Source organism: Sminthopsis crassicaudata, chromosome 3 (assembly GCF_048593235.1).
Source record: "Sminthopsis crassicaudata isolate SCR6 chromosome 3, ASM4859323v1, whole genome shotgun sequence".
In the NCBI taxonomy this organism is placed as follows: domain Eukaryota; kingdom Metazoa; phylum Chordata; class Mammalia; order Dasyuromorphia; family Dasyuridae; genus Sminthopsis; species Sminthopsis crassicaudata.
In genome coordinates, this window is record NC_133619.1 from 320,300,005 (window position 1) to 320,314,053 (window position 14,049).

Sequence of the window (14,049 nt, forward strand, 5' to 3'; positions counted from 1 at the left end):
AGAAAAGAAAAAAAAAATCTCCTAAACGTGATTTATCAACTTTCTTAAAATAGAATTTGGAGAAGTGGCTCCCAGATCAGTGGGAAGACAGCAAAAATAAACAGCAATGAAGTGATTTCAATAGAGAAGAGCTCATTAGGCTGCCCACTTCCAAATTTAGCCCTCAGGCATTTTTTTTAATTAAAAAATATTTTTAACCTGAATTCTTATTGGCTCAAGAGAAGTCTGGGTGGTTTCTGAATTCTTGGAAACCATTTCCTTTTCTTCTGTTAAATTTATGCTATCCTTTAACCACTTCAAAATCAATTAAAAATTATAAAAAGAAAAATTTAGACAAATAATATGGGATTCCAAGAATCAATGGGCATCTGAGATAACATGTTTCATATACTTCCAAAATGGAAGTATTCTTGGGTCTTACTGGACTTCTGAGGTCCAACATGTATTGTTCAATTTGGGAATGAAGGAAGTAGGGTTTTCTAATGTAATGTACACTAGAAAAGAGTAACTAAAAAGTAATAGTATAACTTATTTTCTAAGTTGATAGACTAAAAGTAAATGCAGTCTTTTTCACTTAAACAATTCTGTGATTAGTGATGTGGTCATCCTATTTATATGATGTTAATTTAAATATCAATGGAGCCCTCAAACCAAAATGGTGAGAGGGAAAATGAAATAGTCTGCTGCAATCCACTAAGTCAGATGAAATATACTGTTCTAAGTACTATATAAGATACTGCCACTGAATTGGTGTACTCACAATCAGATGACCCGGTGTGAGCGTGTGAGTTTGTCAGTGAATGTGTTGAGTGGATGAGGGCTGAATCTGGAGACGGAACAGCTTCAAAGTTCAGGCAGGGAAGGCCTGGCTTGGCGCTGCATCCACTCGGCTGAGTAATCTCATTCTCCTCAGATGCCTTCTGGTTTTCAGCTGTCTTGGGTTTCTTCCTGAAAATAAACAAAGAGCCCTTTGAAGGAACTGACTGCATATTTGGGAAAAGGCATTTTTAGAATCTGTTAAAGATAACTTGATTTTTTTTTTTTCTGACGGGGATGGGGGGTGGAGGAGAGAGACAGGAGGTCCTGTATGTCCCTTGTTTTGAAACAAGCTGATCCTTGTTTTTCCCCCTCCAGTAATGGCCTAACTGGGAACACATTAAAGCATATGGGCCAAGCAAGCAGTTCCACATTTGGTCTCTGCTGACTGCATAAAAAAGACCCTGTCCCAGTACTTTAGACAACTTGAGCTACGTATGGCTGACATTATCCAAGAACACATCCTTTTTCATAATAGTTCTAACTTGGTTTGGAAAAATACCAGTGAAGTTGTTGTTTTTTTGTTGTTGGTTTTTTTTTTTTTTTTTTTTTTTTTTTTTACAATTATAGCCATCTACCCAGCAATAGTGAGTGTGATTAAAAACATGCAAACTTCCCTTGTGAAACACAGTCTATGGATACTCAAAATTATTCGTGGTATTGGTTTTTAAAACTAAATACATGACTTGAAAGCAAATTCCCAGCCCTCAGGCTTTAGATGAAGCAGAGTATTTAGCAGCCACTCCGGTGAATTAGTAGGTGAATTGGTGAAAAAGTAGGTAAATGAAGTAGATGAAGGAACATTTTAACTCCCATTCCCTTAAGGATTACTTTAGATAATGTTCTATTTTTATGGCTGGTTGGGGAATTTAGGTGAGTTTTGTTTACTTCGATGGCTGGGATATATTTGGAAAGGGTAAGGGAAGTTGTAGGATAACTGCTCTTTGATGTCAGAAGAAAGAAATCTAAAGAGCTATAGGTCAGCTCAGCATCTCTCTCCTCAACTTGTAACAGAAACAACATATAAAAAGCCCTCTGTTACAGTCTTCCATGGATAGTGACTAGGATGATTATTTATGTTTTCCAGACCAACTAAGCATGTTGTTTTTTTGGGTACAGAAATAGATTTGCTATATGGAATGTTCTGGAAATGATATTTATTGGAATGGGAGTTTAAAATTCATATTCTATAGCATTTACAAGGGAGAGATATCAAGATCTGGAATAATATGTTTCAGGTTTAACAGGTGGCAAAATTGAGCATCTTCAAAGAGAAGCAGACAGAGATGGAAGGATAAATACCAGAATTAAAGAGAAGTGGGCAGTTAGGTTTTTTGAGGTAGAGGAACCCAGCATAAATGAAACAAGGTATCCTGTTGTATGATTTGAGTATATAAACTTTAAAAGAAGCTGTAACAAAAATCAATTGTAAAAGAAGTCATAGACTGGATTATAATTAAGTTTCATTCTAATTCAAAAGCAGTTTCCCTACTCTGACTAGTTGCTCTACCTGAAGCTGAGAAGAGAAGTTTGTCAGGGAGATACCAAAGGACTAACTACATCAAGATAAGCAACATACACGTTATACTTTTCCACTCATATTTAGTATCTGAAGACTAAGGAAACTATTCTATTAGAATATGTTCATTTCTACTGTACACAGACCAAATCCATCCTGCTTTCAGATCCTAGTTATAAATCTGAAAGAGATCTTAGAGTCTACCTAAAACAACCCCTTCACTTTATAGTTGGGGAAATGGAGGTTAAAAGACTTGTCCAAATCATAAAAGCAGTAAATGGCAGAGCCAGAATTCAAACTCAGACTTTGAGACTCTAAGTTTCTGGGATTCATGAAGAGAAAAGAGAACTTCTCCTAAAACAAAGGAATGATAATTAAGATAAAACCTCACCCCCCCTTTTAAGGTAAAAATTATTTTCCCCTTCATATAAATGCCCTTACTCCCCACCTCCTCCACTCCCACACTGATAATGTTTTTTGCCAGATATCTTCAGTTGTCACTGAAGAGACTTGGTCTACTTTGGGTAATATTCAAAGCACAAGAATATTGGGGTAATCTCTGGAAGACAAAAAATAAACACTTCAGGATCTGTTTCTTTCAGTTACCATTTCTTTTTGCCTTACTCCATATCCTTCAACCATTTTCCTCATTCTACAGCAAAAAGACTTTCGCCGATTACAACTCCTATCTGACCTCTTCCAATTTTTTCTTTTGGCCTCAATATTCTATATATTTGAGACACTTGAAAGTATCAAAGGCATATTTGAAACAGTATAATTCAAAGGTCAAAAAAGCACAGGTAGGTCAATTAGATCCTACAAAGTCTGTCAAATGCCATGGTGCCCAACTAACTTATCAAGCAAAAAATGTCAACCTTCATTATATATATTTTATAAATTGCAAAAATCTGGCTAACTGGAGGGCTAACTGCAGCTGTTAATTCTTCTTTGGAGCCTTTAGAGGGCAGCAGCATACCAGCTGACTCTAAGCAAGAATTCAGGGAGACAAAATCCTCACTACAATCTTTCTCCTGGTCACCATGCCAAAGGTTACTTAGTTTGCCAAGCTAGCTCTCAGATCTCCTTCTCTCTCTCCCTCTTTCCTCTTTCTCTCTTCCCTCCCCCAATCCCCTCCTTCTTCCCTTCCTCTCTCTCTCTGTCTTTCTGTCTGTCTCCCACTCTGCTTTTTCCTTTCTCTTTTATCATAATTGCAAAAATTACACACTCTGATGAAGTTTCTCTTCAAAAGGAAAAGGAAAGCCCAAATGAAAAAGTTAAACAAGCCAACAACAACAAAAACCAAGCAGGGGAGAGAGGGGAAAGGGCGGAGGAGGAGCTTAAGAACAAGAAGAGGGCAGATGTTTCGTAAATATATGCAAAGCAAAACTGGGTGTACCCTGCACACATCCATAGACAACAAGCCAATCATTGTGCATTTCCTCCAACCACATAGGCTGAGGACTACATTTTAAAATTTAAAAAAAAAAAAAAAAAGTGGCTTCAAGCACCTGCCTTTCAACGGTCAGCCTGGACCAAATGTCCCCCAAACGCTTAAACAGAACAAAACATTTTTCGTCTTTCCACTGCACACATTTCTGTTCTGAAAAAAGAGTCTACTTCAAGGATTTGTTTTTAGATGACTGGCAGCTGAGTAAGCTTGCAGGGCCCAAATGGATTTTAACTCTCTCCTGACAAAAGCTGTTAAGTTTCTTGCTTCAACTTGGTATTGGTTTTACCCAGTGCATATTAGTGACTTTTTCTAAAACAGCCCATATTGTATGCATGTTAAAAAATATGCCTCAAGATTTCTGAACTTCTGAAGAGATACTGGATTTTTAGAATGGAAAGTACGTGGAAATCAGTCACATTTGTAACCTTTTGTATGTACATTTCACAAGCTTTTTGTATATACTGTGCATCCACAATAATGGCAATACATTTTTTTGTCAACATATGGGAAATAAATATTTGATTTCTGTGAGCTCTTTCTGCTCTCTTGGGTCTGTGAAGAAGTGTTCTTTCCCATGTCCTATGGGTTCCAACCCTCTCTCATATACATTAACCCATCTTCAACTTCTCAGACTAGTTAGATATGAAGTAGTCAGTCTAATTCTCCTTACCAGCCACCAAAGAGTAATTGTTGGGTTGTGGACAAATTAGATCCAGCCAGACAAATTCATATCGAAGGTTTTTGGGATAGCAACATCCCTTCTCCTCGCAATTGCTACACTGACCTATCTCTCTTTTTCAAGTTAATTTGTTTTTGAGAATTTCTGAACCACCCTTAAGATAACTGGAGACATTCTGGGGTTGGGAGTAAGGGAGATAAACTTAAACTATAGTCTTGGGAACCCCTATCCTTGAAACTTAAGATTTCAACTTAATTTTTAATTCAATAAACATTTGTTAATTACCTCATTTATGCAAAACACTCTGGTAGGTATTGGGGGAGATAAAAAGGTCACAAAAGACAGGATCTCTCTCTTTGTAGTATTTACAGACTTTCTTCATTTTAAAATATTATTGATGAACTGTGCTCAGCATTTAACCTGAAGAAGATGCACAAAGGGTTATTTTTATAGTAGTAATGGAAGCTATCTTAGGACAAGCAAGTTTTTGTCTTCAGCCCTTTACTACTTCTTTATAACTTTCAATATTTCTGCTTTCTGTATTAGCCATGCCTACTGTTATGCTTGATCTTCCTGATTTTGAGGGTCAGGCATTTTATAAATAGCCTATTTGTTGAACCCTATTCAGCCAAAATGCAAATCAACTCTTAATTTTGTTTTTTTAGTATTTGTTTTTAAACATGAAATCTACTGCTATAACATCCATTTAAGACATTTTTTTTTTTTTTGCCCATTGGAAATGACCTGATTCTTATATGTCACATAGCAGTTCTGTACTATAACAACTTTCATACTATATATTAATACTATGTATTAGAGTTATCTGGATTGGTTTTTTATTTCACTGTAAGCTCACTATCTTATTTGTCATCTTTCTTGGAATCCCATAAAGTACTCTATATATAGGTGATACTTAATAAATGTTTATTGTATTGAACTATTTTTTATGCTCTCAGTCCTTTAAAAATTCTAAGTTAATTTTGAGAGATAAATTAACTTTATCCCCTCTTTCCAAAAGGTCACACAATAGAACAGAATCAGAATTCCTCATTATCTATCTATTTTGCTGCCCAGAATGGAAAAACCATAGAATGCTCAATTCACTGTATGTATTACAGTATATTTATTTAAAATACCTTTACCTTTGCATCCCACTGGTGGCTAAGGATGTTCTTTGGGCAGTGGAATGAGTGACACTAGGCCACAATCCTATCTTCTGAGTTAACTCTATTGCCTGCTCTCCGTGAATTATTTCCTAATCATCCTGTATATAGTAGCTAGCTTTATGTATATTTGTTTAGCTTGTGGTCTTCTTCATCAGATTGAAAGCTCCTTGGGGATAGGGTCTGTCCTTTATTTCTTTTTGTATCCTCAGGCACAATGCCTGGCAAATAGTAGGTTCTTAATAAACGTGGATTAAATGATTGATTGATAGTGCAGACAAGCTTTCTAATCAGCAGATGGAGCTGGAATTCATGAAGTGCCCTTGTCTTTTCCTATATCTGCCGTGTGCCCCCAAACCAACTTCTGTCCTAATGCAACTATATTGCTTGTGGAGATTTAGTCTTGCCACAGAGTAATCCCACCAAAAGTGTCCCTTTTCTGGTAACTAATCCAGCATTCTTAGTTCTTTATACTCTTAAAAATGAAATAAAGTGTTTTACTAAAAATGGCATGCAGAAATCCTATTTCTGATTTTCTCCCATCTTTTCATTTTACAATCCTCTAAACTCATCAGTACTTTAAGGAATTTTAGCAAGAAAAGAGTTTGGGAACTTCTGCTCTTCTTTAGTAGCTTATAATTTGCCTAAATTGAATATCAGAGAACCATCCATTCCTTGATTAGCAAAAATTGTTTCTCAGGTTATGTGAAGGGTTAAAGATACAAAATGGCTCGCTTATACCCCTTGACTGTATTCCAAAGAGTCCAAAGAGTTATGGGAAGAGAAAATTATATAGAATAATACCTACCTCATGCCACATAGTAAAAATTTTTTTAAATGACAACAAATGGGTTTTTCTGAAATTGCTAATTATGTTAGTCTGCATGCATAGGTTTTAAATAATTCAAGCTTCTGGCTTTCCTAGTAAAAAAAATCAGATATTCATCTGCTATTTTTAGCAATATTTAATGAATACTTTATATCAATCTTTCAGAGACTTTTTTTTTCCTGTAGGTATAGCATTCACATCCTATTTAATTTCTTGACCCACCCTATGTAAGCAACACAGAGGAGAAAGATCTAAAATGATCAAACTGAGATTACAAAACATATGTGCATATATCTTTCTGGCAAGAGTAGCTTCTCTCTCTCCACTCTGCTGCCAAAGTGATTTTCCATAAGCATAGATATGACCATGTTACTCTCCCATTCAATAAACTCCAGTGGTTCCCTATTGTGTCTATGATCAAATATAAAATTCTTGGGCATTTAAATCTCCTTAAATCTTGGTATCAACCTATCTTTATAGACTTATATATTATTTCCCTTTTCATGATCCAATCAAACTGGTCTTTTCTGTTTCTTACAGATGATACTAATTCTCCTATCTTAGGTCAAATCTATTCCATGCCTAGAAAGCACTTTCTTCTTATCTCATAGAATCTCTAATTTCTTCCAAGATGTTACTCAAACATTAGTTTCTCTGGACTTTTCTGGTTTTCTCAGTTGATAATGCCCTTCCTTCCAAGTAGTATATAGTTAACTACTTTGTACTTATAAAATGTATAATATTCACACACTTGTATTTTATCCTATTTAATGTAATCTAAACTCTTTGAGAATAGGGATTATTTGATTTTTTTCTTTATATTTCTAGCATTTAGTACAGTACCTAGCACACAGAAGATGCTTAATAAATGTTCATGGTTTTGACTGAATCCTGGCTTTGAAGGTACAGAGAACCCCAAAAAGTCTCCAAATAGAAGAGCTGTATAGGTTGGGCACAGGGCATGATGATCTCACTACATAATCATGTTAAAACACTGTGCAGAGCACACATACTTGACTAGGATGGTGTGAAATAAAAAGAAGCTTTGAGATTTGAGCAAAGTGTCACAGATCAAAAGGCAAATATCTGACAAGAGCAGCCACAGTCACTGGGTAAGCAGAGGACCCCTCAAACCTATGAAGTGTTCAGAGTTGTACCATCAGAATAGCACCAAACTGCCCTGGAAGGCCTCAGAATAGGAGGGTGTGCAACTAGATGGAACACATCTCACAGGGCCTAGCAACAACAATAGCAAACCATGAGAGAATGATGACCCAATTGCAGTTGCCTTTAAATAAAAGTTATGCCCCAGGAAAATAGCAATCTGAAATTTTACCTGCATTTTAATTGTAGTAGCTGTTTCTTTTCCTTTTGAAAAAAATATACAGTGAATCAAAAAGTCTTTTATATAAGGCAGAAGATACTCACAATAGTTTTCTGATAAATGGCGTTACTCTTCAGGTAAATCACTCCAAGGCTGAGACCTAGTGCAGATGTTCATTGGGGCAGGGAATAGAAAGTGGCTGCATCTGTACTGGGAAAAAATAATAAGAATGTTATGAGGAAGCTTGTTGTCTATTTCTTTATCAGCAAGAAGTCAGAAGGGAAAAAGATGGTCAAATAGAGAATCATGGCTTCTGGATTTCCTTTTCAAATTTTCTTCACAAACCATCTATATGGCATGACATGCCATTAACAATATCCTGTCACTATGACAATTGGCCTCCAGGCCAATAAATTAAATAAGTGAAGAGGGACAATAGTAGAAAACCTATTACTTACTAAAATCTGAGAGATGTCAGTAATCTCCAAATATTCATAAACATACTGTTCAATTCTTCAAATCAATGGCCTAAAGGGAAGATAGTCTGTCCAAGAAAAAAACATGGTTCCATTTCATGCCTATTTCTCCCTAACAATAAATATAATTCCATATAATCTTAAGCAAAATTAATTAATTATGGTAGGCACTTAGTACATATTGATTGATTGATAATGAAAATAAATGAAAAGGAGAGTTTGGGGCTTGGATGAGTAAACTCTGGTTTACAAGTTTCTAGCACTAACACAACTGGCAATTTTAAAATAAAAATAAAGAATGTATCAAGGCCTCAATACGTCTGGGAAGATAGTAATTCTAATAAGAATCAAGGAATTTCTTCAGCTCTTTGAGAAGCTGCTGGCCCAGGCTTGAAATCCTCAATGAAGTTTTTCTCCCTCTCTCTCTTAAAGAAAGCTCAGAACCCCTGAGAAACTTCTATTACATAGAACTGTAACAAGACTCTTTAAAAATGAAAAGTATTCCATATACAGATTCTCCATCTTAAATTTATAAAGGTTGTTTGCAAACTGGTAAACATTATTACTACCTCTCTTGCCACATAACTCTTATTCCTTCTCTAAACTTTCAAATGTTCACATATTACCAAGTGCCTTGAAAAAAATTCAGGTAATTCAAAATGAATTCTAGATTTCTCCTTCCCCCCAGACCAATCTTCTTTTCTTAATTACTCTAAAGAAAGGATGTTCAGAGGAACTGCTTTCCCTTACCTTCCATGAAAAAAGACAGTAAACACTCCCTTGACATAGAGTATTCACAAAGTGAGAAAAATCAATCTAGAGTAGAACAAGGGTTCTGTACTAAAAGAGTTCTTTTACCATTCCCAGGTGAGCACCGTGAGTCACCAGAAAAAAAAGACCTGGAACTATTTATAGAAGACTCAAGGCTTTGTGGGTAGAACTTTGCTACTCACATGAAAAACTTTTTAAAAATAGAAATATTCTTGTAACCACATAAACAAGCAAACTAGATTCAAAAGTCCTTCATTGTTCCTGATAATCCTGTCACATGGCTTTGACTGACCATCAATGGTATATCATCAAGTCAGAACTTCTTTCTTTTTATTCCTAGCAATGACATTAATAAAGAAAATTATCAATCGATATGTCCAATATATTCAGATGAAAACCAAAAGGAAGCACATAAATCCATTGCATAATTAAATAAATGTAGATTTTAAAATATCTAAAATTCAATTTAAGTCATATATTTTATAATTATACTGAATGATGGCCTTCCCATCTTTTAATCAAGTCATTCTCTCTCTCAACGCTGCTTCCTGCTGCTATGATCTTCTTTTCCCCTTGTGCAAATGGTGACCTACCTCTCCTCAGTCCTATATTTCCCTTTCAGCCTCAGCCTTAGTACACACCTGAGGTGTATATTAATCAGAACTACTCCATGGTCTGTCATGTTTTATTGCTTAAAGTACAGTTATACTTTGAAAAGTGACTCTGTTGTAATGACTTCATGGGGTTTCTTATTTATTCTCTTTCAATGACTTCCATATCCAATGTGCTCAGTTTGTAAGTCAAAAGACTTTTTTTTCTTGGCTGCCAGCATCACAAACTCCCCCTGGAATCTGGAAATTTAGCTTTTTTTTTTTTTCTGTCTCTTACATCATCATCAGTAATAAGGTATTTGCTATTAGAACACAGCTGGCAAGATTCTGGATGATGTTGAAGGCGGAACAGATTGTGGATCATATTTCCTAAAGCTTATTTCATTATGCAAATCTATAAAAATATGTCTGTGAGGTCTATAGAAAGCAGACAAGATAAGTAACACAGCAACCACGAACAACTGGTAATTAGGAGAGTCCTGCTATGATATCTTGGTCTGTTGCACTTCCCAAGGGGCTGAGTGTGCGCCCTGTTCACTTTTTGTGGGCCACAAGCTCTGGCCTCATGTGCAACAAAGTGGCTTCTGATTGCTTCTTTAGGTCCTTGTGAGAGTGGGAACAAAGTATAATTGGCAAATGAAACAAGAAGAGCTGCTCCTTCAACAGATTATTAGAGTTGCAAAAGGACTACCACCATCTCCTTTTCCTTGGGGTTCTGCATGGTCTAGGGTGCCTCTTTCTCTCGTAATCTTGTCTGCCTTGCTCATCTCAAGTGGTCATGGAAGCTATAAATTCATAGCAGCGAGAACATATGTTGCCTAGGACAGTCTGATACTGGATCTCAAATGTCGAGTAATCTCCTTCCACATCTGCAGTGCAAGGGGCAGAGTAGCAGGAAAAGGGGTAGAATGTACTAAGCATCTACATATAGTATTGCTGCTAGGTTTTCTAATGATAATTGCTTTTGTCTAATTATCAATGAAAGGGCATATCACCGGAAGAGCTCAATTTGACCAATCTTGGCATTCTCACCATAAACAAAACTAGAAGACAAAAGGAAGTTATAGGTAAATGGAAGGACAGCTCATAGATTCTCCTTGGAGAGGCAAATAAGTTACTAGGGTTAATTTTATTTTGTATCCAGCGGCAATGGGAAACAGAATTTCATGTGACTTTTGGTTTTTATTGCATTATAAAAAGACCACCATGAAAATATCTTCAGTTTCTCTTGCAAAGGATGAAAAGGTAGGGGAATTCTAGTAAAAACTTAATAAAACTTCCAAATTAAATCAAAACATACTTTGATACTCACTGATTTCACAGCAAAGTTGGGAATAGTCAGGAACAATGAAAAATATGTTGGAAAATGTGACTCAGAAGCAAAAAAAAACCCAGAAGTCAAAATACTTGTAGACAAAAAAGAGCCTCACCCCTATACCTTATGGATACTCTGAGGAAAGAATTGGAAGGCACTAGGAAATATTTCAATCTTTGTCTTCCTGGTGATTAGCATAGTAACTGACATATAATAAGTGGCTAACAAATTAGTGCTTGTTGACTGACATCACAAAAAAAAACTGCTTATATTTTAACAAACAGGAAATGACTCACTACTTATATTTCATGACTTGTTAGAGCAAGGTTAAAATTAATAAAAATTTAGAAGAAAAACAATTAGAAAAAAAGATATATATTTAAAACCACTCCTAGTGGATTAATTTAAGTAAATTATTGATGAAAAAAAATGGAAATTGAATAAGAAAAGGATGCTCTTATCAATTATAATAATTTCATACAGGGGCAGCTAGGTAGCGCAGTGAATAGAGCACCAGCCCTAAAGTCAGGGGGACCTGAGTTCAAATCTGACCTCAGACACATAACACCCTGGGCAAATCACTTAACCCCAATAATGATAATTTCATACAGAAGTTTAACCACTCTGGATCAAATGCTATAACAATAACAACAAAAATTGAGCCTATCAACTTTTTAGTCAATAAACACTTGACTTACTTGCCAAATGGAGAGATTGGAGAACCAACAGTGCATAGATATAGAATATAACCATATCTGTAAAATCTTATGTAAAAGAGGGGAGGGCAATTAATTATAAACAACATCTTCTTATAAGATAAACAGTAGAGGGAAAAACCAGTTTAAAGAAAGCTTAGAGACCAACTAAGCAAAGCCATTCTGAAGGCATTTAAGAATTAAACTGAAAGGAAGGCAATATCAAATAAGAGATATAAAATTTTCATTAAGTTATTTTTTCCCCATCAAGGACAGTGAAGTTATGACATCTGGACCCTGACATTACAGTTTTACACATGCTCATAGAGGAAGTGGAAATGGCACCAAAGAAAATAACAATGGAAAAAGTAGACTGGGCCATGTCTATGCAGAAGTGATTTATATTGTAGATGGGACAATTTTGAATTTCTTTAGAGATCAATTCACAAGGTATATGAAGGAAGGGGAGATAACAAAGTCATGGGAAGTTATCAGACTTTATTATTAACCAAAAAAGTGACTAAGAGACTATCAATATCTCCTGAACCAAATGCCTACTTTCCAATATATATAAAATATTTATGACCTACCTATACTTCAAGAGCATTCTTGATGAAGATATCAGAAGGGAGTTGGGAGACTTTTGTAAGCAATATTCCACAGTAAATCATACTTTTCCCATCAAACAATTCACTGAAAGATGTAGAAGACAAAAAATCCTAATGGGATTATTGTTTACTGACTATAAAAAAAGAAAATTTGGTTTGGTAAAGCAAAACAATACCTTAAAGGCCATCTTCCAACAAGATATCTCTCATGCATATGTCAAAATTACAAAAGGTTCTTTGTAATGTAGAGTTCATCATGTTTAATAACTCTCTGATGATTAATATCAATGAGGCATAAAACAGGGAGATGTATGTTTGCTAAAAATGTTCACCACTGTGATGGGGGTGGTATGATACAGAATTATGCCAATGAAGGATACCTTATAGAAAGTAAGGTCTGCCAGATGCTCCTGTTTGCAAATGACATTGTGCTGATTGCATCAAGCTCTGAAATATCATGGGGTATTTGATTTGGCCTAACTATCTGGCTAGGAGAAAAAAAAGAGGATAAACAATGTCTACTGTTCAGACTGCAATTGAATGGACAACCTATAAAGTCTTTCCACGGATATACAGACACACACAAACACACACACCCCTTGTATAGACAGTACAAATATATAATTGGTTCAGCCCACAACTGGGCAGAAGGAAGAGAGTAGTCTGGATTGCTTTTAGGAAAGTATAAAGTTTTTTGTTAACTTGTCAAGCTTCTCACTGAAACAAAGGAACCTTTTTAAAAATGCTAATATTCTTCTGGTGGTGCTATATGGTTATCAGTCATGGAACACTGCAGTCTCAAAAAAAGTGAAATGCAGTATCATGCAAAGGGTTTGAAAAGGTGGGTATGAACAATCTGCAACATATCACAAACAAGAATTTAAGAAGTGTAATAAAGGTGATTATCAAATATATGAGGAGAAAAAAAATGGACCAATCAGCTGATGAGAACAAGGAATAAGCAGTAGATAGACTGCACCATCCACTGGTATCCTTACAATTACTAGAGAATTAGAGGACAGACCTCAATATGTTGGATGCCCTTAGCTAACACGGAAGGCAAAGATTATATAGGATGAAGAGGAATAGATACATTGTGATTTGCATTATTAGAAGAAATAACTTCCATGATGAAGTTAAAGATCTATTGGAATATTTGAAAGGACTATGAAAAATTCTGAGGATACAGAAATGAGAAACAACAAACTTTTGATCCTTAAAGAGTTTATTTTGATAGTATTAAAAAAAAGGTTGAATTGGGGAGATTGAAGGCAGCTATGGAGTCTATGAAGTTGTTCAAGACACAGTCCCTGTATTCAGCATTCATACTAATTCCACCTCACCTCACAATTCTCTGTCTTCCTCTCTTCCAATGACCTTTACATTTACTCTTCTTCAGATATCCAACAGGCACTATCCCTTATTATTGAGCTTAATTGCTTTAAAACCATTAAAGTCATGCACTTTCTAATCACAACTATTTCCCACATACTTTCACTCTTCACTTTGCTCTTGCTAATTTCTCTCATTAATCAATCATTCAAAAAGAATTTATTAAAAACCTACTATGTATCAAGCATTTGCTAGGTACCAGGGATTCAAAGAAAAGCAAAAGACAGTTCTGGATCTCCAGATGCTTATACAACAAGGGGGAAAATGACAAGAAAATAACTATTTACAAATGAGGTGTAGAAAGAGTAAATCACATAATATGGGGGGGGGGAAGGCACTAATATTAAGGGATGGTGGGAAGGACTTCTAGCAGAAGGTAGACATTTAATTGAGACTTTTAA

The 14,049-nt window shown here is 35.5% G+C and overlaps 1 protein-coding gene across 50 annotated transcripts in view; it reads right to left on the reverse strand.

Annotated features, from left to right (window-relative positions):
- Positions 1-14,049, reverse strand: part of ZBTB20 (zinc finger and BTB domain containing 20) — a 1,031,727-nt gene that overhangs the window by 72,332 nt on the left and 945,346 nt on the right. For 40 of the 50 annotated variants that reach the window (XM_074301259.1, XM_074301242.1, XM_074301263.1 and 37 more), the window contains 2 exons: positions 7,885-7,990; positions 761-948 (listed from right to left, as the gene is read on the reverse strand). The gene's annotated coding sequence lies outside the window, so the exon portion shown is untranslated. Of the gene's footprint in view, positions 1-760; positions 949-7,883; positions 7,991-12,238; positions 12,342-14,049 lie in introns of those variants that run through there. The other 10 variants (XM_074301247.1, XM_074301282.1, XM_074301279.1 and 7 more) reach the window with 3 other exon arrangements.